We start from the raw sequence: 22,040 nt of genomic DNA on the forward strand, positions 1-22,040 counted from the left end.
TGGGGAGAGATTGGCCCCAGCTGATTAGGCTGAACTGGTTGGACATATTCAGACAGGGCATGGGAGGACTGTATGAAGTTGTCAGCAAATAGCCTGAAGTTTTCCAGGCAGGACTTGGGAAAATAAGAGGAGTGAAAGACAAGATTTATGTTGACTTTGATGCTATGTCTAAATGTTCCATACTCCCCATAGGAAAAGATGGAGACCACACTTGGGCGCCTTGAATAAGGCCCATGAGCTCACAGAGTGGGCCGTGTCTATCGTCCCTCCTCTTAAATTGGACATATTGATCCATCTCCTTGGAGATTATCAGCTAATTGTCAATCAGTTTTCAAGTTAGATAGACACCTATGCCTCAAATCGGAGACCTGTACCCCAGGTTAGCAGATGACCAGAAGTTCTCTAAATTATATATGAGCCACACCTATCTTCAACTTGAATTAGATGAGCTTTTCTGGAAGTAAGTTACAATCAACATGCACAAGGACCTATATGAGTACACCTTGCCCTTCAAGGTCTCATCAATGTGTACCATATTCCAGTGGTTCATGGAGCAATTACCTAAAGTGGCAGGTACTTGGATGACGTCCTGGTCACAGGGGCTTCAGAATGAGAACACCTGGCAAAGCCAGAATAGGGCTTGTGGAGATTCTCAAGAGCTGGGGTACACCTGAAATTGGAAAAACCTGCTTTTCAAGCTAATGAGGTGACGGGCATGGACTATCAACTGGATAAAAAAGTAAAGATAAAGTCGCCATAGTTCCAGATGACCAGTGGATAGGCAGCGGAGACTTCTAAACCTAGCATGAAAAAACAATCTGCAGCCTCCATAGAGTCCAAATTTGCACAATTTCTATTGGACAATACAACCACCCCTCATATAACAACATGATTTGCCCCGACTTCCGGTTGCGGCCATGCCTGAATAGGTCGCACGTTCGGCAGCTCCCGCCGGGAACGGACTTTAGGGCTCTCTAGAGGGGCCCCAATGGCACTTGTTCGACGGCTTCCAGTGTGGGAAGGTGACAGCAAGGTCCCCCCGACTGTATATGGATTGGAACAGGAGTGGAGCGGTGAAAAAAGGGATCTTGGAGCAGCGAAAAGTGAGAGGGAGAAAAAGCAAGATGGCGGCGGGTGGAGACCAAGCAGCATGGGCGCAGTGGTCGCAGGAGCAGCAGGAGTTTATTACACTGCTTTGAGGAGCTGAAGACAGAAATGCTGGCGCCAATGAAGGCGGCGATTGAGAAGCTAGTGGAGTCCCAGAGGGCCCAGGGGGCGGCGATCCTGGAGGTGCGGCAGAAAGCCTCGGAGAATGAGGATGAGATCTTGGGCCTGGCGGTGAAGGTGGAGGCACACGAGGCGCTGCACAAGAGGTGGGCGGAAAGATTTGAGGACCTGGAGAATAGGTCGAGGAGGAAGAATCTTCGGATTCTGGGTCTCCCTGAAGGAGTTGAGTGGTCCGATACCGGGGCATAAGTGAGCACGATGCTCAATTCGCTGTTGGGCGCGGGAGCCTTCCCGAGCCCCTTGGAGCTCGATGGGGCTCATCGGGTCCTGGCAAGGAGACCCAAGGCCAACGAGCCACCAAGGGCTGTAGTGGTGAGGTTTCACCGCTTTACGGATAGAGAGTGTGTCTTGAGATGGGCCAAGAAAGAGCGGAGCAGCAGGTGGGAGAACACGGAGATCCGAATCTACCAGGACTGGAGTGCAGAGGTGGCCAAGAAGAGAGCTGGCTTTAATCGAGCCAAGGCGCTGCTCCATCGGAAGGGGGTGAAGTTTGGTATGCTGCAGCCAGCGCGATTGTGGGTCACATTCCAAGACCTGCACCACTATTTCGAAACGCCTGAGGAGGCTTGGAGCTTTATACAGACTGAAAGGTTGGACTCAAATTGAGGGTCTGTGGTTGTGGGGGAATGTCTGCTGTATATATGGTTTTAGCTACGTGTAGGGAATGTTCCCTTGGTTGGGTGCTGGATGGGGATTGGTGAAGGGATTTGATGGGGAGACTGTGGGAGAGTGTGGGCGCCGGTGTTGGAGGGAGGGGAGGCCCGGGGATGGGGGAATTGAGATAAGGCCGCAAAAGGAGCTGCGCCAGAGGGGGCGGGGCCGGCTCAGGAAAGCGCGGGCTTTTTCCCGTGCTAGGGAAGGACAGCGGTGGGGGTCGGAGGAGCGCACACTGACTGCTAGGGAGGAGGGGGAGGGGGGATTCCCACACTGGGGAGGTCGATGAGAAGGCGGGAGAGGCCGGGGTTAGCAGGAGTCAGCTGACTTACGGGAGTGTTATGGGGGGAGCAAAAGAGCTAGATATGGATCTGGAGGGGGGGGGGGGTATAGGGTTGCTGCTGCATTGGCCAATGGGGAACTGGAAATAGGAGAGGTGGTCGGGGTGGGGGTCCGCCGTCTGGCGGACTGGAGGGTGCGGGAGACGCGGGCACGTGAATGGCCTAGAAAAGGAGATGGCTAGTCGGCAGGGGGGGGGGGGGTGAGAAGCCCCCCAATCCGGCTGATAACGTGGAATGTGAGGGGCCTGAATGGGCCGGTTAAGAGGGCCCGAGTGTTCCTGCACTTAAAGGGACTGAAGACAGACACGGTCATGCTTCAGGAGACACGTTTGAAGGTGGCAGACCAGGTCAGGTTGAGAAAGGGATGGGTAGGACAGGTATTCCATTCGGGGCTGGATGCGAAGAACAGAGGGGTTGCAATACTGGTGGGGAAGCGGGTGTCGTTTGAGGCCAAGAATATTGCAGTGGATAATGGAGGTCGATACGTGATGGTGAGCGGTAGGTTGCAGGGGGTGTGGGTGGTACTGGTAAACGTATACGCCCGGAACTGGGATGATGCCGGATTTATGAAGCGCATGCTGGGTCGGATTCCAGACCTGGAGGCAGGAAGCTTGATAATGGGGGGGGGATTTCAACACGGTGCTGGATCCAGCATTAGATCGCTCCAGATCCAAGACGGGGAAGAGGCCGGCTGCGGCCAAAGTGCTTAGGGGGTTTATGGACCAGATGGGGGGAGTGGATCCATGGAGGTTTGCTAGGCCCCTGGCCAGGGAATTCTCATTCTTTTCCCATGTACGTAGAGCCTACTCCCGGATAGATTTTTTTTGTTTTGAGGAGGGCGCTAATCCCTAAAGTGGAAGGAACGGAGTATTCGGCCATAGCCATCTCAGACCACGCCCCGCACTGGGTGGAGCTGGAGTTAGGAGAGGAGAGGGACTAGCGCCTGCTGTGGCGTCTTGATCTGGGATTACTGGCGGATGAGGAGGTGTGTGGGAGGGTGCGGGGGTGCATTGAGAGATACTTGGAGGCCAATGACAACGGAGAGGTGCAGGTGGGGGTAGTCTGGGAGGCGCTGAAGGCGGTGGTCAGGGGAGAGTTAATCTCCATTAGGGCCCACAGGGAGAAGAGAGAGGGCAGGGAGAGGGAGAGGTTGGTGGGGGAGATCTTAAGGGTGGACAGGAGATATGCAGAGGCCCCCAAGGAGGGACTACTTAGGGAGCGGCGAAGCCTCCAGACGGAGTTTGACCTGTTGACCACAGGGAAAGCAGAGGCACAGTGGAGGAAAGCACAGGGGGCGACGTACGAGTATGGGGAGAAGGCGAGCCGGATGCTGGCACACCAGCTCCGTAAGAGGGTGGCAGCGAGGCAGATAGGTGGAGTTAAGGATAGCAGGGGGATTACGGTGCGGAGTGCGGTGAGGGTAAATGAGGTATTTAAGGACTTCTGTGAGGAGCTGAGGAGCTGAGGAGCTGCACAGATCAGAGCCCCCAGCGGGGGAAGAGGGAATGCGACGATTTTTGGATCAACTGAGGTTCCTTAGGGTGGAGGAGCAGGAGGTGGCTGGTTTAGGGGCGCCAATTGGGTTGGAGGAGCTGGTTAAAGGATTGGGGAACATGCAGGCGGGGAAGGCCCCGGGGCCAGATGGGTTCCCGGTCGTGTTTTATAGGAAATATGTGGACCTGCTAGGCCCGTTGTTAGTGAGGACTTTCAATGAGGCAAGGGAGAGGGGGACCCTGCCCCCGACAATGTCCGGGGCGCTGATCTCGCTGATTCTGAAGCGGGAGAAGGACCCACTGCAATGTGGGTCGTATAGACCGATCTCGCTCCTCAATGTGGATGCTAAGTTGCTGGCAAAAGTGCTGGCTACGAGAATTGAGGACTGTGTCCCTGGGGTGATTCATGAGGACCAGACGGGATTTGTAAAGGGCAGGCAGCTAAACACTAATGTGCGGAGGCTCCTCAACGTGATTATGATGCCATCGGTGGAGGGAGAGGCGGAGGTAGTGGCAGCAATGGACGCGGAGAAGGCCTTCGACCGGGTGGAGTGGGAGTATCTGTGGGAAGTGTTGCGGAGGTTTGGGTTCGGGGAGGGATTTATCAGTTGGGTCAGGCTCCTATATAGAGCCCCGGTGGCGAGTGTGGCTACGAATCGGCGGAGGTCGGAGTACTTTCGGCTGTACCGAGGGACAAGGCAGGGGTGCCCCCTGTCCCCCTTGTTGTTTGCATTGGCAATTGAGCCTTTGGCCATGGCACTAAGGGAATCCAAGAAATGGAGGGGGTTGGTCCGAGGGGGAGAGGAACATCGGGTGTCGCTGTATGCGGACGACCTGTTGCTGTATGTGGCAGATCCAGTGGAGGGGATGGTGGAGGTCATGCGGATCCTAAGGGAGTTTGGGGACTTCTCGGGCTATAAGCTCAACGTAGGGAAAAGTGAGCTCTTTGTGGTGCATCCAGGGGACCAGGGAAGGCGGATAGACGACCTACCATTGAAGAGGGCGGAAACTTTCGGTACTTGGGGATCCATGTGGCTGGGAGCTGGGGGGCCCTGCACAAGTTCAATTTGACGCGGTTGGTGGAGCAGATGGAGCAGGATTTCAAAAGATGGGATGTGCTGCCACTCTCGCTAGCGGGCAGGGTACAGTCGGTTAAAATGATGGTCCTCCCAAGGTTTCTCTTTGTGTTCCAGTGCCTTCCCATTATGATTCCCAAGGCCTTTTTCAAACGGGTAGGTAGGAGTATCATGGGTTTCGTGTGGGCAAATAAGACCCCGAGGGTAAAGAGGGTGTTTCTGGAGCGTAGCAGGGACAGGGAGGGCTGGCGCTGCCGAATCTGTGCGGATATTATTGGGCAGCCAACGTGGCGATCATCCGTAAGTGGATAATAGAGGGAGAGGGGGCGGCGTGGAAGAGGTTGGAGATGGCGTCCTGCAGGGGCACGAGCCTGAGGGCGCTTGTGATGGTACCGCTGCCGCTCTCGCCGACAAGGTACACCATGAGTCCGGTGGTGGGTGCAACGTTGAAGATCTGGGGACAGTGGAGACGGCATAGAGGCGAGGTGGGAGCCTCGGTTTGGTCCCCGATTCGGGAGGACCATCGGTTCGTCCCGGGAGGGATGGATGGAGGGTTTCGGAGCTGGCATCGGGCAGGGATCAGAAGAATGGGGGACCTGTTTATAGATGGGACGTTTGCGAACCTAGGGGCGCTGGAGGTGAAGTTTGTGTTACCCCCGGGAAATGCGTTCAGGTATATGCAAGTGAGGGCGTTTGTGAGGCGGCAGATGAGGGAATTCCCGTTGCTCCCGGCACAGAGGATTCAGGACAGGGTGATTTTGGGTGTATGGGTCGGAGAAGGCAAGGTTTCGGCGATCTATCAAGAGATGAAAGAAGAGGAGGAGGTTTTGGTAGAGGAGCTAAAGGGCAAGTGGGAGGAGGAGCTTGGGGAGGAGATTGATGAGGGTCTGTGGGCTGATGTCCTGAGTAGAGTTAACTCCTCTTCCTCTTGCGCCAAGCTCAGCTTAATACAATTTAAGGTTACTCACAGAGCGCATATGACAGGGGCGAGGTTGAGTAGGTTCTTTGGGATGGAGGACAGGTGTGGGAGGTGCTCGGGAAGCCCGGCGAATCACGTCCACATGTTCTGGTCGTGCCCGGCACTGGATGGGTTCTGGAGGGGTTTCACGAGGAAACCAAGGTGGTGAAAGTCCAGGTCAAGCCGAGTTGGCACTATTTGGGGTAAAGGACGAACCGGGAGTGCAGGAGGCGAAAGAGGCCGGTATTCTGGCCTTTGCGTCCCTGGTAGCCCAGCGGAGGATCTTGCTATTATGGAAAGACGCGAAGCCCCCCCCCCCCCCCCCCCCCCCCAGTGTGGAAGCCTGGATAAATGACATGGCAGGGTTCATTAAGCTGGAGAGGATAAAGTTTGCCTTGAGAGGGTCTGTTCAGGGGTTCTTCAGGTGGTGGCAACCGTTCCTAGACTATCTTGCGGAGCGCTAGGAGGAGGTCAGCAGCAGCACCAACCCGGGGGGGGGTGTCTCTGTCGGGGGGGTATTTGGGTCGGGTGGGGGGGGGGGGGGTTCCCCAAGGGTGCTTTTGAATGTCATATGGGGTGGCTAATATATGCGGGAGAAACCCAATGTATAAGTAGTTTATTATTTTTGATTGTGGTGTTTGTGTTCTTTCTTCTTTTTGTTATGGTGGGGGGGGTTTGTTTGTTAAAAAAAAACATGATTTGCCCCAGCAGAACTGTTCAAGGGACGGTGGCTTTGTATGGGACTAAGCCCACTATTCCCAAACCTAGCGGGGAGGGTAGAATCCCAAAAAGAGAACCAGAAAAGAAATTATTATAGTGATCTCGGTATGTAGTAATACATGATCAGACTATGTTAAGCTGGTACAGGAAGTGACCACTAGATGGCCACATCATCAGGACCTATTTAAATGTTTCCCCGCTCTTTCCTAGGGGTGTGTGTGTCTGGAGTGCAGAGTGTACAGTGCTAGAGAGAAGAAGTTAATATATATCAGTAATTATCTTTATCTTATTTAATAGTTGATCTACAGTTATTTGTTTGTTTGCTAGTTTAGTATTAAGTAAAATGAACTCAAGATTATTTTATATTACTCATTAAATTACTTTATCATCACTGGAAGACTACGGCTATATTTCAACAAGAGTAATATATATATTACAACATCGTAATATAACAATTATGACTCTGCAAGAACAGAAAGAACATTTGAAACAGTCGATCAATTTTACGTGAGGAACTTCGGAGATGGTCCCAGGTGGTCCAGAGAAAGGTCCTAAAGAAACACCTGGACCATCTCAGGAGCAGGGAGTCTGCCCCTCAACAACCCCCATTACCGGTAATGCAGGTGGCCACCATCAGTACTGGGCAACTGCTCGAAGCTGACCCAGTGCCTGTCCCTGTAGATAATGGGGACAGGGTCTCTGAGGTGGAAGCAGTGGAAACTGGTGCCCCAACTGAAGCAGACCCTGAAGGAGAATCCACGTCAGTAAATCTTTGGTGCTAACACCACCAGATCTAGTCCCACCCCCGCCAAGCGGCGGAAAGGACTTTGTCGCAGCGAGGGAAAAACAGAGTTATGGGGGGAAGGATGTCATGGTGGCCACGAAGAACAGGGGGGATCATCAATAGATCACCCTATGGTTATGAACTTCCTGTTGAGCGGGTGGGAGCTCGCCTAATAGGAAACAAGCAGCGGGAGTTTAAAACCCACTGCTTCAATCCAGGCCAGTATCCAGTAGGTCCCCAGGGCTTGGACTTGTGCGCTGTAAGCCGAAGCTGCGGCAATTTTCGTTTTGTAAATAAAAAGGTATGGTGTTGCAAGACTGGCCTTGGCAAGATTATTACACGCACTAAAAACTTTAAAAGCTTCTCTACCTTACAAGACCCCAGTTGATAAGCCATCACTGCTGGTTAATTTATTTTTCATGCCGTAGCCCTTTCTAAGCACAACAGAAACATGGATTAACCCTAACCAATCCCCACAGATATAGATACCTTTGTCCAGCATGGGCCTAACTATAGGTTTTACCCTTACAGGCACAGAAACATTAAATTAAACCCACTTAAAATTATTCCTTATTTCTAATGTTTACCAATATAAATATAAATCCCTTAAAACTACATTTGCTTTCCTAACATTCTTTAATTTAAGGTAAAATGGAGAAATGATGGAGGTCATCTGACAAGCCTGGATAGTTTGTTTCCTGTGGAGACCAGAAGGCTCCAAGACCAGAAGCTTGCTGAGCAATGTGGAAAGTTCTCTCACCCATAGACAATGGCAAGAGTCATTGTGCTGACTGTGGCTAGACTGATAATCCCCAAGTCCCGTGTAAAATCCTTGTAAAATGGGGGTGAAGGGGGTTAGGGTACAGCATGGTATGATGCTGGAACCTGCAAACATTTTCCCATCTCCCCGCACCCCACCCCTTGGGTTTGGATGTGAATAGACTCACTTTCTGAGTTAATCATAATGCCAGTTTCCTGCGAATATTAGTCAAATTGGATCACACAAACTGAGGGTTTAGTGGGACAAGACGCAGCCTACCCCAAAAATACGTCAAAAACACCTGGTTATGGACAGACGAGGAGAGAGGATAAAGAAGTTCAGTTTGTCTCTCTCCTGTCTGTAACAGATTGTTACAATAAACATATTAAAACTTGACACTTGTGGAATCATTCCATCAGTCACAAGAAATTCAAATATCTTTTTTAAAGTTTTCAGTTTTTATGGGGATCATAACACCATAGAAATGTGTGTTAAAAATGCAAATATCCGGTTGGCACAGTTGTTAACACTGCTTCCTCATAGCGCCAGAGACCCAGGTTCAATTTGGCCTTGGGTGACTGTGGAGTTTGCACTTTCTCCCTGTGTCTGGATGGGTTGCCTCCGGTGCTTCAGTTTCCTCCCACAGTCCAAAAATGAGCAGATTAGGTGGATTGGCAATGATAAAATTGCCCCTTAGTGTTCAGGGATTTACAGGTTAGGTGGGGTTACAGGGCTAGGTGGGAATTGAGTCCTGGTAGGGTGCTCTTTCAGAGGGTCAGTGCAGACTCATTTGACCGAATGGCCTTCTTCTGCACTGTAGGGATTCTATAGTTCTAACACAGAATCCCAACATGTGCGCCAGTTATCAATTTACAATTTGTCAAAGGACTTCTTTAATAGCTTTTAGGCATTAAATTTACATATTATGGAGTCTTACAGCTGTTTAAGACATCTTTATGGGGCACCTAATTGACAGTAGAGCCAAAGGCTGCATAGATTGGGTGCAGATAATGTAATTCCTAAATCGGTACACATTGCACCAATTTAATGCCCAATTAATTGGGGCCAAGTTTAAGGCCCGCCTAAAAGCGCGCGAAGCCCCTCCGGGTATAAGAAGGAACCCCCACGAGAGAATCGTTCTCTTGGATTTGGCTCTCAAAGCAGAGAGACCCATCCACCAGCTGCACCAGAAGTAAGTCCAAGGTCAACGCTCGCTACCAGACGGACGACCTGACCTGTTCTCCTGTACCACTTCGAACCCAACAACCTCAGATCTGAACAACGGCCATTGTTCCTCTGATTGAGTGGGCACCCGAAGCTAAGTATTGGCGTTAGCATTAGAGATAGTTTAGTTTGTAGTACTTTGTGCATGAGTAGATATTATTGTGTGTGTAAATAAATAGTATTGACTTTGAACTAACTAACTGGTGTATTGGCTCTTTGATCAGTATTCGGGTTTGAATCTTGTGGCGGTATCGAGAGATACCTGGCGACTCTAAAGCAAACATAATTAGAATTGAGGAAGGTGAACATATTGACCGCCATATTCATAACCAGAGAAACAGAGCAACATTACTGGCGACATCTGACGGGACTCGACCTAGAAGGGGCCTAGTCACTCCGAGAGAACCCAAAATTTGAATTACAATCCAATTGGAAACAGAAAAAACCACAAGTGTATGACCAATACTGATCAAACCACCAAGATTCGGAAGTGTGTTATTTGCATGCGTACTAACAGGGATATAAGGTAAACCTGAGAGATTTTGTTGCGTAAAACTGTTGGGAGTTTTGTAGGCCGGAAATTAGCGTAAGCCATACCCGTGTTTACATCACCACTTTATCACCCCCTGTTCCAAATTCGGTAGAGACCCCAGAGATAGCGATAGAAATGGCAATGAAGGCAATGGAATGCCTTATGAAACCCCAAGAATTTGAGGTGGCAGCGACCAGTAGAATAGGACACTGTCCCGTATGGGAAGAGGAGATCAGAAAATATCTCAAAGGGAAAGGATGGCCCCTTTGGAGTGAATTTTGTGCGAATGGTGAAACAGGTCCCGGAAGTAAAGGACATACTTGGTGGGAGAACCTGACAGAGATCCACAGGAAGAACTATGGGAAAGCTCGCAAGCCGATGGCAATAGTGTCCTGCTTGGCACAATTGCGAGGCACAGAGGAGGTCATGAGGACGCTCTGTAGAGAGATTGAAGAGAGAGACAAGAATAGTGAATGAATATGAGAAAGAAAACAGGGAACTGAGAGAGCAGATAGCGGCGAAGGACAAGGAGATGACTGATGTCAAACGGGCACACCAATCTTGTCTCGCCCATTTAAGCAGCTTTCAATCGCAATACGATAAGGCCTACCAAGACACGCAACGCGGTGTTGGTAAGAGAGGGAATGGAACACCAAGTTGAGCAGTTACAGAAGCAATGTAACGATTTAAAAGCAGCCCTACGAGCACTCCACACTTCCACGACGGAACAAAGGCAGAGCTCGGTAGATCACGCAAAATGCTGGAAGCAAATTGCAGAACTGCAATCTCTGTCCAAAATGGGTTCCAGGACACGTTTGGATCCCAATTAGACCAAGAAAATGGCCCCGATTGGCAGGAGTTAAATGAGACTGCCCATAGATATGTACATGGCACATGTCCTCAGGACAAACCACAAAAACGAAAAGCATCCCCACCCCCGACTGCACAGGCAGGACACAATCCTATGAACCCTGTCACCACACAGCGCAGGGCCACAACAGAAGGAGACCCAGATTTTCTATACACCACCCCATTAACCATCACTCAATTAAGGGACGCGTGCAACAAGATTACACCGTTCCTACCCACATCGGACCCCCACCATTACTTTGCAAGAGTAAAACAACAGGATACCATGTACGGCCTGGATGAAAAGGAGCAAGTGAAGCTCACAGTTTTGAGCCTCGACCCCTCAGTCGTGGCAGCCCTTCCCACTTCACAAAATGTAGGAGGAGGCATCCTCCATGAAATGCATACAACGATCCTAGATGCAATCGGCTACAACAAAGGAGACCCCTTAGAAGGGCTAAACAAATGTAGGCAGAAAAATACAGAGCATCCCACAGCGTTTGCTGGACGCTTGTGGATTCATTTTACAGCGGTATTTGGAGAGTTAACCCGCGCCCATTTGACCCCAGGCAATATGGCCAAATGGACTTGAATCCTAGTCTCTCATGCGACAGAGGCAGGACAGAGAGCTTGTGCAAATTACGACCCCTCAGACGAGGCCCACAACGAGAAATGGGTTTTAAAGAGATTGTCCCGCGCTTGGGAACAGTCCGTTCAGGGAAAATCAGCTTACGGTAAAGCAGAGGAAGAGCAGGCAGATGCGAACATGCATCCAGTTAGGATGCACCAGAACCCCGCATGGGTAAACAAGGGAAGAAACAGCCCACAGCAAACTAAATCCCAGGAGTGTTATAATTGCAGCCAATTAGGATATTACGTATGAGAGTGCAATGCGCCCCAGAAGCAGCAGTGAAACCAGCAGACAGGCACCCCTGAATATGAATAGGGCAAAGTCAATTCACAGTATTCCGATAACGCAGATATGAACGGTACTGACTGACGGTGTTCGGACTCCCCAACTTGGGTCTGCGACACCATTTGGGACAAGTCCGGAAGACCAGTAGTGGCAGGCACAGTCCGAGGACACCTCGTAGAATTTCTTTGGGACACAGGAGGGTCCCGCACCAGGCTCAATTCCTCCATGATGTTTCAGCAAGACACATGGCCCACCACCGACACCATTATTCTCAGCGGTTTTACAGGGCACTTTCAGCAAGGACACAGCCCCTGCAGCAATTCAGATAGGGAACATTAAGACTAAACACTCCGTAGTTCTAGTCGACCTACCCCAAACAGCTGAACACATTTTAGGTATTGACTTTATGAGCTCCCACAATCTATCATTCAACCCAGTAAACAAATGTGTGTTGAGAATGGCAAAGGCAGCACGAGCCCCCGCCACACTCACAGTTGGAGACTATGAAAATAGAATTAGCGCAGTAGGAGACTTCTGGTTCGACCCCCGAGCCATTAGTCAGAATAAAGAAGTTAGGGAAGTCCTGCAGCGTCACAAAGCAGCATTTGCACAGAACAAACACGACTGTGGTAAGATCGCTGGCATGGTGAACAGTACAGGTCCCGACCCCAAAGCCCAAAAGCAGTACGGTTTTCCCAAGACACAGAGGGAGAAATCTCAAAAGTTATTCAGAGTTTGCTTGACCAAGGCGTACTTCGATCAGTAGCCTCCACGAACAATTCCCCAATTTGGCCCGTCAGGAAACCCTATGGATCATGGCGACTGACCATCGATTATCAGGAAGTAAACAAAGTAACCCCAGTAGCAGCCCCCACCGTAGCCACGAGTCCCGAGACAATGCTCAAACAGGGACTCCAGTCGAAAAAAAATTCGGTTTTGGACATTAGCAATGGTTTTTGGTCCATTCCATTGGATAAAGCGTGCCAATATAAATTTGCTTTCCCCTTCCAGGCACAGAAATGTACGTGGACATGCCTTCCACAAGGCTTCCACAACTCCCCCTCCATTTTCCACCGACAACTAGCAAATGGATTAGCCAAATTATCCCGACCCGGTTGTCTGGTCCAATGTGTAGATGATTTGCTTTTACAGACGGAGACAAAGGGAGAGCACATTTCGCTTCTCGCCGAACTATTAGGACTCCTTCAACAAATTGGCTGTAAAGTGAACCCCAAAAAGGCCCAGATTTTACAGGAAAAAGTGATTTACTTAGGAACAGTGATCACACACGGCAAACGTGAGATCGAGCAGAAACGAATCGACTCGATCGTCAATTACCCCTGCCCCATAATGTCACAGCCCTCCGGTCATTTCTAGGACTGGTTGGCTACTGTAGGAATCACATCGACGGTTTTGCCACAAAGGCAGCCCCCCTGCCCGACCTTCTCAAGAAGCAAGCACCTTGGGAATGGCGTCCACAGCTCACGTGGATGCATTAAAACGAGCCCTCAGCACAGCCCCCACGTTACAGGTCCCAGATCCACTCTCCCCATATGCAATTGAAGTTGCAACCACCGACCGAACCCTTTCGGCCGTGCTCCTCCAAGAAAGACATGATCGATTAGACCCCATGGCGTACACCCAACGAGTACTTGATCCAGTCGAGCAAGGATTTTCTGCCTGCGAAAGGCACCTGTTCGCAGTTTTTTGGGCAGTACAATACTTCGCCTACATTACAGGACTCAACCCCATTACCATTTTAACTGAGCACACCCCAACACAACTCCTACTTGATGATTGACTTAAGGACGGCACAGTCAGCCAAATTCGCGCAGCCCAATGGATCCTCCTCTTATAGGGACGGGACATTACAGTGAAGAGGACAAAAACCCATACTTTCCTCGCCGATAATTTACACTATGCAGGCACCCCACATGAGTGTGAAATAATAACCACAAAGCACAACACAGGCCCCTTTATTCCAAAGTCAGCTCCCCCGAAACCAAGAACCATACCTCAGAGACCCCAGCCCACAGACATAGGCGCACCCCTTAGGATTTATGTGGATGGCTCCTCCACAGTTTTAAACAGAAAAAGGATTACCGGTTGCGGTATTTATGTAGAGGACGCGCACTAGAAGAAATATTGTTAAAATTGCCAGGACATTTAGGCTCACAGGCAGCAGAACTAGCAGCTGTACCGTGTATTGTACAGCACCCCGACTCGTTCCCGACCCCAGCCGACATATATTCCGACAGTTTATATGTCTGTAACAATTTGACCGAATTCCTACCCCTGTGGGAATCTAGAGGATTTGTTTCCGCAGAAGGAAAACCCCTACCCTCAGCCCCATTACTCCAGCATATCCTAAAGACAGCAAGAGATCGGAAATATGGCATTATTAAAGTTCGTAGCCACCATCGTTCTTCACCCCCTGGTAACGTTAAGACAGACGCCCTAGCAAAGGCAGGTTCCAGACACGGTCACTTTTGGAACCCCCCCCCCCTCCGAGAGCACCCCAGTACACGCGGTTCAGGTCTCACAGACCAACATTCAGGATTTAGCAAAGGCCCAAAAAGACGCACAGCTCAGGGAAGTTTTAAAAGGCAACTTCCCAGCCCCCTATGATAAATACAATAACGCGTTGACAACACATGACGGTGTGATTTTAAAAGAAGGAATTTATGTAGACCCCAGCCAGGACAGGAATCAGATTATTTGCCAATTCCATAACAACCATGGACATCAAGGCATAGAGGCTACCCTAGCCCACCTCAGGCCTCTCTGCTGGTGGCCCGATTTAAAAGCCAATGTAACGCACTACATTGAGAACTGTTTAATCTGCGGCCAGAACAATTCGGACAGATACGCAAGGAAAGGTCAGCTTAGTCACACCCGCCCCGATAATGGCCCCTGGACGAACTTGCAAATTGATTATATAGGACCCCTACCCCCCTGCAGGAATGGTTTCAAGTATGTGTTGGTGGTCATCGAAACCTTCACAAAATGGGTGGAAGCTTTTGCATCCTGAACGAACATGGCTGAAGCGACAGCCAAGATCATCACTCAGCACATCTTTACACGATGGGGACTTCCATGCAGCATAGAGTCCGACCAAGGCTCCCATTTTACAGGACGAGCGATGAAAAACATCCTTACAATTTTCGGAATCAAACAGAAATTCCACATTGCATACCACCCCCAGTCAAGCGGCATAGTAGAAAGAATGAATAGGACTTTAAAAGAAACCCTCAGAAAAATGGTGCAACAACACAATAGCACCTGGGACACAGTTCTCCCCTTTGCAATGATGTTCATAAGAAACACGCTATCCACGTCGACGGGATACACCCCACACACCCTCATGACCGGATGACCCATGAAAGGGACAGAATATTTGTTAGGAATGGATTTGGCCAGCCCCACAGTCACCGCCCTCACCCATGAGAAAGCAGTTCAGCAGATTTTAGAGAATGTAAAAGCAGCCCAGATTGCAACAGCTGTTAGGCTTGGGACACGCAAGAAGCAAAGCAAAGTTTGCTTTGATAAGACAGTACACGCCACAGAATTTGTAGTAGAGCAGCAAGTCATGCTACCCCTATGCAACCCCAGTTCATTCCTTTCCCCCAAATATGCAGGACCGTACTCCATCTCGGATAAAGTCAGCCCCTCTGTATACAAATTCACTTATCCTAATGGCAAGTCTGCGTGGTTCCACATAAACCAGCTTAAGGCTTATGGCTCGCAGAACCATTCACACCACATCTCGCTTGCAGCAGCAAATGAACACGCCCCACCACGAACGACCTATTCCTCCCTCCCCCAACCAGTCCAGCCCATCCTCAGACACTACTTCAACTCCACCCCCAGAGGCACAACTCCGCCTCTCCCTTCCTCCAACCAGCAGTGACAGCGATAGCAACAGCCCAAGCACACCACGCCACGATTACACCCCTGCACCAGGCCCCACTCCCAACGACTCCGAACACGATTCCAGCGACACCTTTGAGATAACGTACATTAAAGCCCCTGATCCAGACCCACCGCCGGACAATTATGGATTACCCCCTAGCAGCTCCAACTTCGACACGAAACACTGGCACCGAGATAATTCGTTCAGACTCATCCGGAATGATGACCCCAATTCACCCCAAGCAGCTTTGGTACAGCTACTCCAGTCACGAGTATGGCAACCAGGAGAAGATGATGACTTAGAGTCTGACTCCTACCAAACGAATCCCTTTGCGACTCTGTTTGCTATTGAGAATGAGGTGTCCAGATCATAGTAAAAAGGAACCGATGGAGATTTACGGTGTCCTTCTGATGGAACCTGCACGACTTTTGTTATGTTTGTGTGTTATTGTGAATTTTAAATGTTGTTTGTGCACTTGAAGTTTATTCATGGCCCCACGCCATCACTCTTTTAACGCCCACTGGCAGTTAAATGAACTAGTTTGTCCGCAGACAACCAATCATAGCTACTCTTCTGTTTTGAAGGTAGCCACAAAAGGCAACCCCCACGACGATCACAAATTCTTACCGTTCTTGCCCGGTCACTCAGGCAGTGGAGTAACGGCACTAATACCCGCCCTGCTTGAGGACCCCCATCTGGTCAGCTACGCTCGGGTAGTGCACATACGGCACTGGACACCGTCCTACCTGGGGATTCCACCCATTCTTACCCGCCGTGGCCCATACGCACCCCATTTTAACTTTTAGTTCAAAACTCTTTTGTTTGTTTTACGGCGACCCTTAGGTTGCTCTCCATATGCTATTTACATCCTTAAACACTGGAATGGTACATTCACCGCATCGCCCACACAGGCTGCGAGACTGCTCGCACTGTGTCAGTATTTTCTTCTTGGATGTCTTGTCCAAAAATATTTGGTTTAAAAAAAAAAGTCAGGGAAACACAGATGGTGACCAATTATAATGGGTAATTGGCAATCAAAGGACAGACAGACAGACATATGAGATCTTAAACAAGATAATAACGGGTATTATGCTTGTGTCCACAGAAATCCAGAACCACAGAAGCCTCAGGAAGACTATGGAAGAAAGAAAAGAACATGAAGGCAAACATCATGGTCTACATTTGGATCTTCGCGGGATCCCTACAGTTGCGCGCGGAAGCGACCCCCCCTGACCCGTACCACACAGGCCATAAATGTTTCCCATCCCTGCCATACACTGTACCCAGAGATAGCAACCGATACACCAACCTGGTGTGACAAGTTCATCGCCTGGTATTCCCTGTCCTACGTTGTAGAAGCACTATTAGTAATTGCAATACTCTGCAGTGTCGTTCAGACACTAAGAATTAGGAAATGGCGGAGGAAAGCCTCCCGCACTCCGGTATACACATTCAGATCCCCTATTTTCGGATTTCGACAAACCCCCCACTCTCTTTAAGTGAATTAAAGTGCATCAACCGTTTTTTTTGTTTGTTTACTTGTTCTAATGAAAATGTAAAACTCTGTGCTTGACTGCCAAGCCACAGAAACATGTGTTGCTGCTACTGTACAGTTTAAATGTTGTACATGCTTTTCATTGATTAAGGATAGCTTAGATAAGAATAGTTAGAGGTTCCCGTGTTTTTATTTTGTAATGCATGCCTGAATGTCATAGCGCCCCGTAGAATTTTATAATGATGTGTGTACATAAAGCAATTTAGGTAAAAGTTCCAATTCATAGGACATGGTAGCATAGAGCCTGTCGTTGTTTATGGGTGCTCGACTTAGGAGGAGAACAAAGAAGATGCAGTAATATGATCCATCACGCTTCGCGTTGAGGATCACAAGGAGGGCTTTTGTAGCCATCTGGGATGGCCACTTCCAGAATACAAAATGGACGCTTGCAAAGAATGTAAGGAACTGTGGACAATGTTAGGAAAACAAGCAGGCACAGAGCCTGTATGCATATTGGAGAAACAGCTCCCAGACGGAATTGAAACTATAGGTCAATTAGCATATTGATGGCCCATCTCCGGGAACAAAGGAAAGACACTCAAGCAATCGATACTGTTTCAGACATCCCGGCGCCAGTTCCCCAACCAAAGGCACAAACAAAGCAAGGCCAACGGCCACCAAAGACACGCCCAGCCATCAGGGCACCCACCCCTTTATTGGTCAAGATCAATACCAGTGATCGAGAAGCGGCCCAATTAATTAAGTTTAAGGCCCGCCTAAAAGCGCGCGAAGTCCCTCCGGGTATAAGAAGGAACCCCCACGAGGGAATCGCTCTCTTGGATTTGGCTCTCAAAGCGGAGAGACCCATCTCATTGTTCCTCTGACTGAGTGGACACCCGAAGCTAAGTATAGGCTTTAGCATTAGAGATAGTTTAGTTTGTAGTACATTGTGCATGAGTAGATATTACTGTGTGTGTAAAAAATAGTATTGACTTTGAACTAACTAACTGGTGTATTGGCTCTTTGATCAGTATTCGGGTTTGAATCTTGTGGCGGTATCAAGAGATACCTGGTGACTCTGAAGCAAACATAATTAGGATTAAGGAAGGCGACCATATTAACCGCCATATTCATAACCAGAGAAACAGAGCAACAAGACATCGCGAGCTGGATCTCGCCCTGACTGGGCATGATCCAGATTTGCATATTTAAATGAGCAGTTAGCTCACTTAAACATGTCTGCGCCGGATCATACCAAGGCCTGTGATCGAATGTCTGCACCTGGGAGATCTCGCTGTGTAGCACTGGTTTCCACAAACATGGGCCAGGCATAATAGCTCTTGGGGAGGTCTCCCAGTTGATTGGAGGCCCCGGGTGGTCGGACTCTGGGCAGGGTGGTGCCCTCAATGCCACCTGGGCACCTTGGCACTGCCACCTGGGAACCCTTGTAATGCCAACCTGGAACCCTGGCACTGCACAGGTGGCACTGTCAGGCTTCCAGAGTGCCAGGCTGGCAGCACCAGGTTTCCTGTGCTGGGGATTAAGTCCGAGGGTGCCCTGCCCTTAATATGTGGGTGAAGGGGGGCTGGAGGACCCTCTAATTGGTCGGTTGGGGGTTTCCAGAGGCCGTGGGCGGGGCGTGTTGAGCGATCGGGGCAGCAGTTTTAAATGCTGCCCAAGGTCGTCCTACACTGACTGCAGGAAATTAACGTAAGTATGGCCTCGGCAGGGCATCTCTCTCAAAGTCTCCCAAAAAACAAAGTCCCGTTTCATAGTACGGTCATCCTCAGTATGGCAGGCTCTAAGAAACACTCCGCTATTCGCAGCCAAAACAGGACTTGTTTTTTCCTTCTTAAATCATGCCAGTAGCTTTTCTCTGCATTGCCTCCAGCACCTGACGTCTTGCTTACATTTCAGTGACAGAACTGAATCCAGTATTCAGGTGCAATCTCACCAAATCACCATTTAGTTAGGTCATCACTTTTGTTCTACTGTTATCAGCATCCTGACCCTCTAAGTTTTGTGCTTGCAAATCCAATAGCAGCCATGGGTGGAATTCTCCCATCCGGGTCTAAGTCGCATGGCAGGAGCAGGGGTGGGGACATGGAGCTTTTCCCACTGTAGAGTCTGACAGGAAACCATGCTGTATCTTCCATCCCCTACGGAATTAATTAAGCATCCAGGGGTTTTCTGCCGTTTCCAGTGGTGAGACAGGCTTGAAGGCATGTGCCCCGCCATAACACCCAGGTGCCATATTGGAAAGGCGCCCGACATCACTGACCCACTATTAAATAAAAAAGATGGATCCCCTGAAGGAAGAAGATGGACCTCTTGATGGTGTTGAAGCTGGAAAGGGAGGGGTGGGGTGCTGAGTTCTCCCACTGTACCTCCCACCCCCGCAGCCCACCCGCCAGTGGGGGCATGGGGGAATTCCACCTCATCTGTGTTCCTCATTTTCTTTACCCGATATACAATAGTTTGGACATATCAGCATTAAACTTCATCTGTCATTGTACTGCCCACTCATGTATTTCATCCAACTCTTGTGCAGTTTCTAAGCTGATTTGTCAAACCATTTCTACCATTTCAATATTCAATTACTAACTTCTGTGACACATTACAGAGTGACTTATGCATTAATTAGTTGTTAAAATCATAAATTTGAATCTGATAAATTGATGCATATGCGTAAAATTACACATCATATAGGTGATATTATGAGTGTCTTGTTGCATGAACAGAGAGTATTCATGATATCATGAAAATAGCAAATTTGAAACATTGTATTTATCATATACCCAGTGTTCAATGCAGAGAGGTATGAGACGATTCGTTTCAGCATGAAGAATATGGAGAGACCATGTAAAATAAAGAGAGAAACTCTAAATTGTTGCAGCACTATACTCCGAATGCGCATCCAATGTCTATGTATTTACATTGTGTATTTATCATATGACATATGTTTTCCATGTATGGAACGATCTGCCTGAACTCTACGCAGAACAATGCTTTTCACTGTACCTCGGTACACGTGACAATGAATCAAAATCTAAAGGAGGTGCAGGAACAGAGGATCCTCAGTGTATATGTATATCAATCATTACAGATGGTAAGACATGTTGTGAGAGCAGTTAATAAAGCAGATAGTATCTTGGGCTTTATTAATAAAGGCAGTGAGTACAAGAGTAAGGAGGTCATGTTAAACTTGTGTAAGAAACTAGTTAGGCCTCATCTGGAGTTCTGGGCACTGTACTCGAGGAAGGCTGTGCAGGCATTGGAGAGAGTACAGAGGAGATTCATAACAATTATTCTAGAGATATAGAACTGTAGGATGTCCTGGAGAGGTTGGGACTCTTTTCCTTGGTGAAAAGAAGGCCGAGAGGAAACAACAAAGGTTTTCAACCTTTCAGTCAGAGGAACAATGGCCGTTGTTCGGATCTGAGATTGTTGGGTTCAAAGTGGTGTACCCCTGAGGGGTACGGGCAGGGCGAATAGTGACAAACTGTTCCCCTCAAGAAAGCATCAAGAACTAAAGGGTACAGATTCAAAATAATTGACAAAAGGAGTACAAGTGATGCGAGGAAAGAATTTTCACCCAGAGGGTGATTGGAATCTAGAACAAACTCCTTGAGAGAGTGGTAGAAGCAGGTTCAATTGAGGTATTCAAAAGGGAACTAGATTGCTATCTGAAAAGAAAGGATGTGCAAGGTTATGGGGATAAGGCAGGGGAGTAGGACTAGATAGCATGCAATTTCAGAGAGCCAGTGCAGACTCGGCAGGCCAAATGGCCTCCTTCTGAGTTGTATAGATTCCATGATTCTGTGATTCCGTGTGAATCAGTTCTTAATAAGGATCTCAAGTGGCATTATGGGTGGGCAGCTTTACCGCAAGACAAAGTTCCTCACAAACTGCTGGGAAGATCCCGCTCATGGCCAATGGTGGCCTACATCTGCTACCTAAAACCTGCTATGGGGCCACGTAATATCCCATCCTCAGCATTTATGATAACTTCACGATTTAAAAAATTAATTGTAAACCCACATTCACTACATTTGAATTCCTTTAATTACTTAATCCACTATAAAAGAAAACATTGCATTCAAGTATGTAATCCCATATTTAAAAAACAAGCATTTGCATGCATAGACCCATAGACCCATGTCAAAAACTTTGGCCGTGATTACAAGAATAAGGTAGTCAAGAAGGCATACGGCAAGTTTGCCTACATCGGTCGGGGCATTGAGCATAACAATTGGCAACTCATGCTGCAGCTGTACAGAACCTTAATTAGGCCCCATTTCGAATATTGCGAACAATTCTGATCACCTTTCTATCAGCAGGATGTGGATGCTATGGAAAGGGTACAGAAGATGTTTGCCTGGTTTGGAGGGGATTAGCTATGAGGAGAGGCTGGATAAACTTGGATTGTTTCCACTAGAACGACAGAGGTCGAGGGGTGACAAGATTAAGGTTTACAAAATTATGAGTGGCATGGACAGAGTGGATAGTCAGATGCTTTTTCCCAGGGTGGAAACGTCAATTACGGGGGACATAGGTTTAAGGTGCTAGGGGGAAAGTTTAGAGGAGATATGCGAAGCAAATGTTTTACACAGAGGGTGGTGAGTGTCTGGAATGCGCTGCTGGCACAACTCCCATTTACTCATTTTTAGGAGTTAAGATTGAACTTATCTACTGTACATATTTTTAAAATTATTTTTTCATGGGATGTTGGCATCATTGCTCAGGTTATGGTTGCCCGACCCCAATTGCCAGTGAATGGAGTGGCATGCAAAGACAATTTATAGGGCAGTTAAAAGCCAACTGTATTGTTATGGATCCACATGTAGGCCAGGCCAGATGGGGAATGACAAATTTTCTTCCCTAAATGACATCAGTGAACCAGATGGGTGTTTTACAACAATCAGTATGTTTATGGTCATTATTCTTGAACTTATTCTATTAGTTGAATTTAAGTTCCATGAGTTAGACCATAAGACCAAAAGACATAGGAGTGGAAGTAAGGCCATTCGGCCCATCG

General features: G+C 48.7%; 1 protein-coding gene across 3 annotated transcripts in view; it reads right to left on the bottom strand.

The window, feature by feature from the left end:
• The window catches only part of mctp1a (multiple C2 domains, transmembrane 1a), a 1,185,582-nt gene that overhangs the window by 1,037,732 nt on the left and 125,810 nt on the right, over positions 1-22,040 (bottom strand). The window lies entirely within an intron of this gene.

Source organism: Scyliorhinus torazame, chromosome 9, assembly GCF_047496885.1.
Source record: "Scyliorhinus torazame isolate Kashiwa2021f chromosome 9, sScyTor2.1, whole genome shotgun sequence".
In the NCBI taxonomy this organism is placed as follows: Eukaryota; Metazoa; Chordata; class Chondrichthyes; order Carcharhiniformes; family Scyliorhinidae; genus Scyliorhinus; species Scyliorhinus torazame.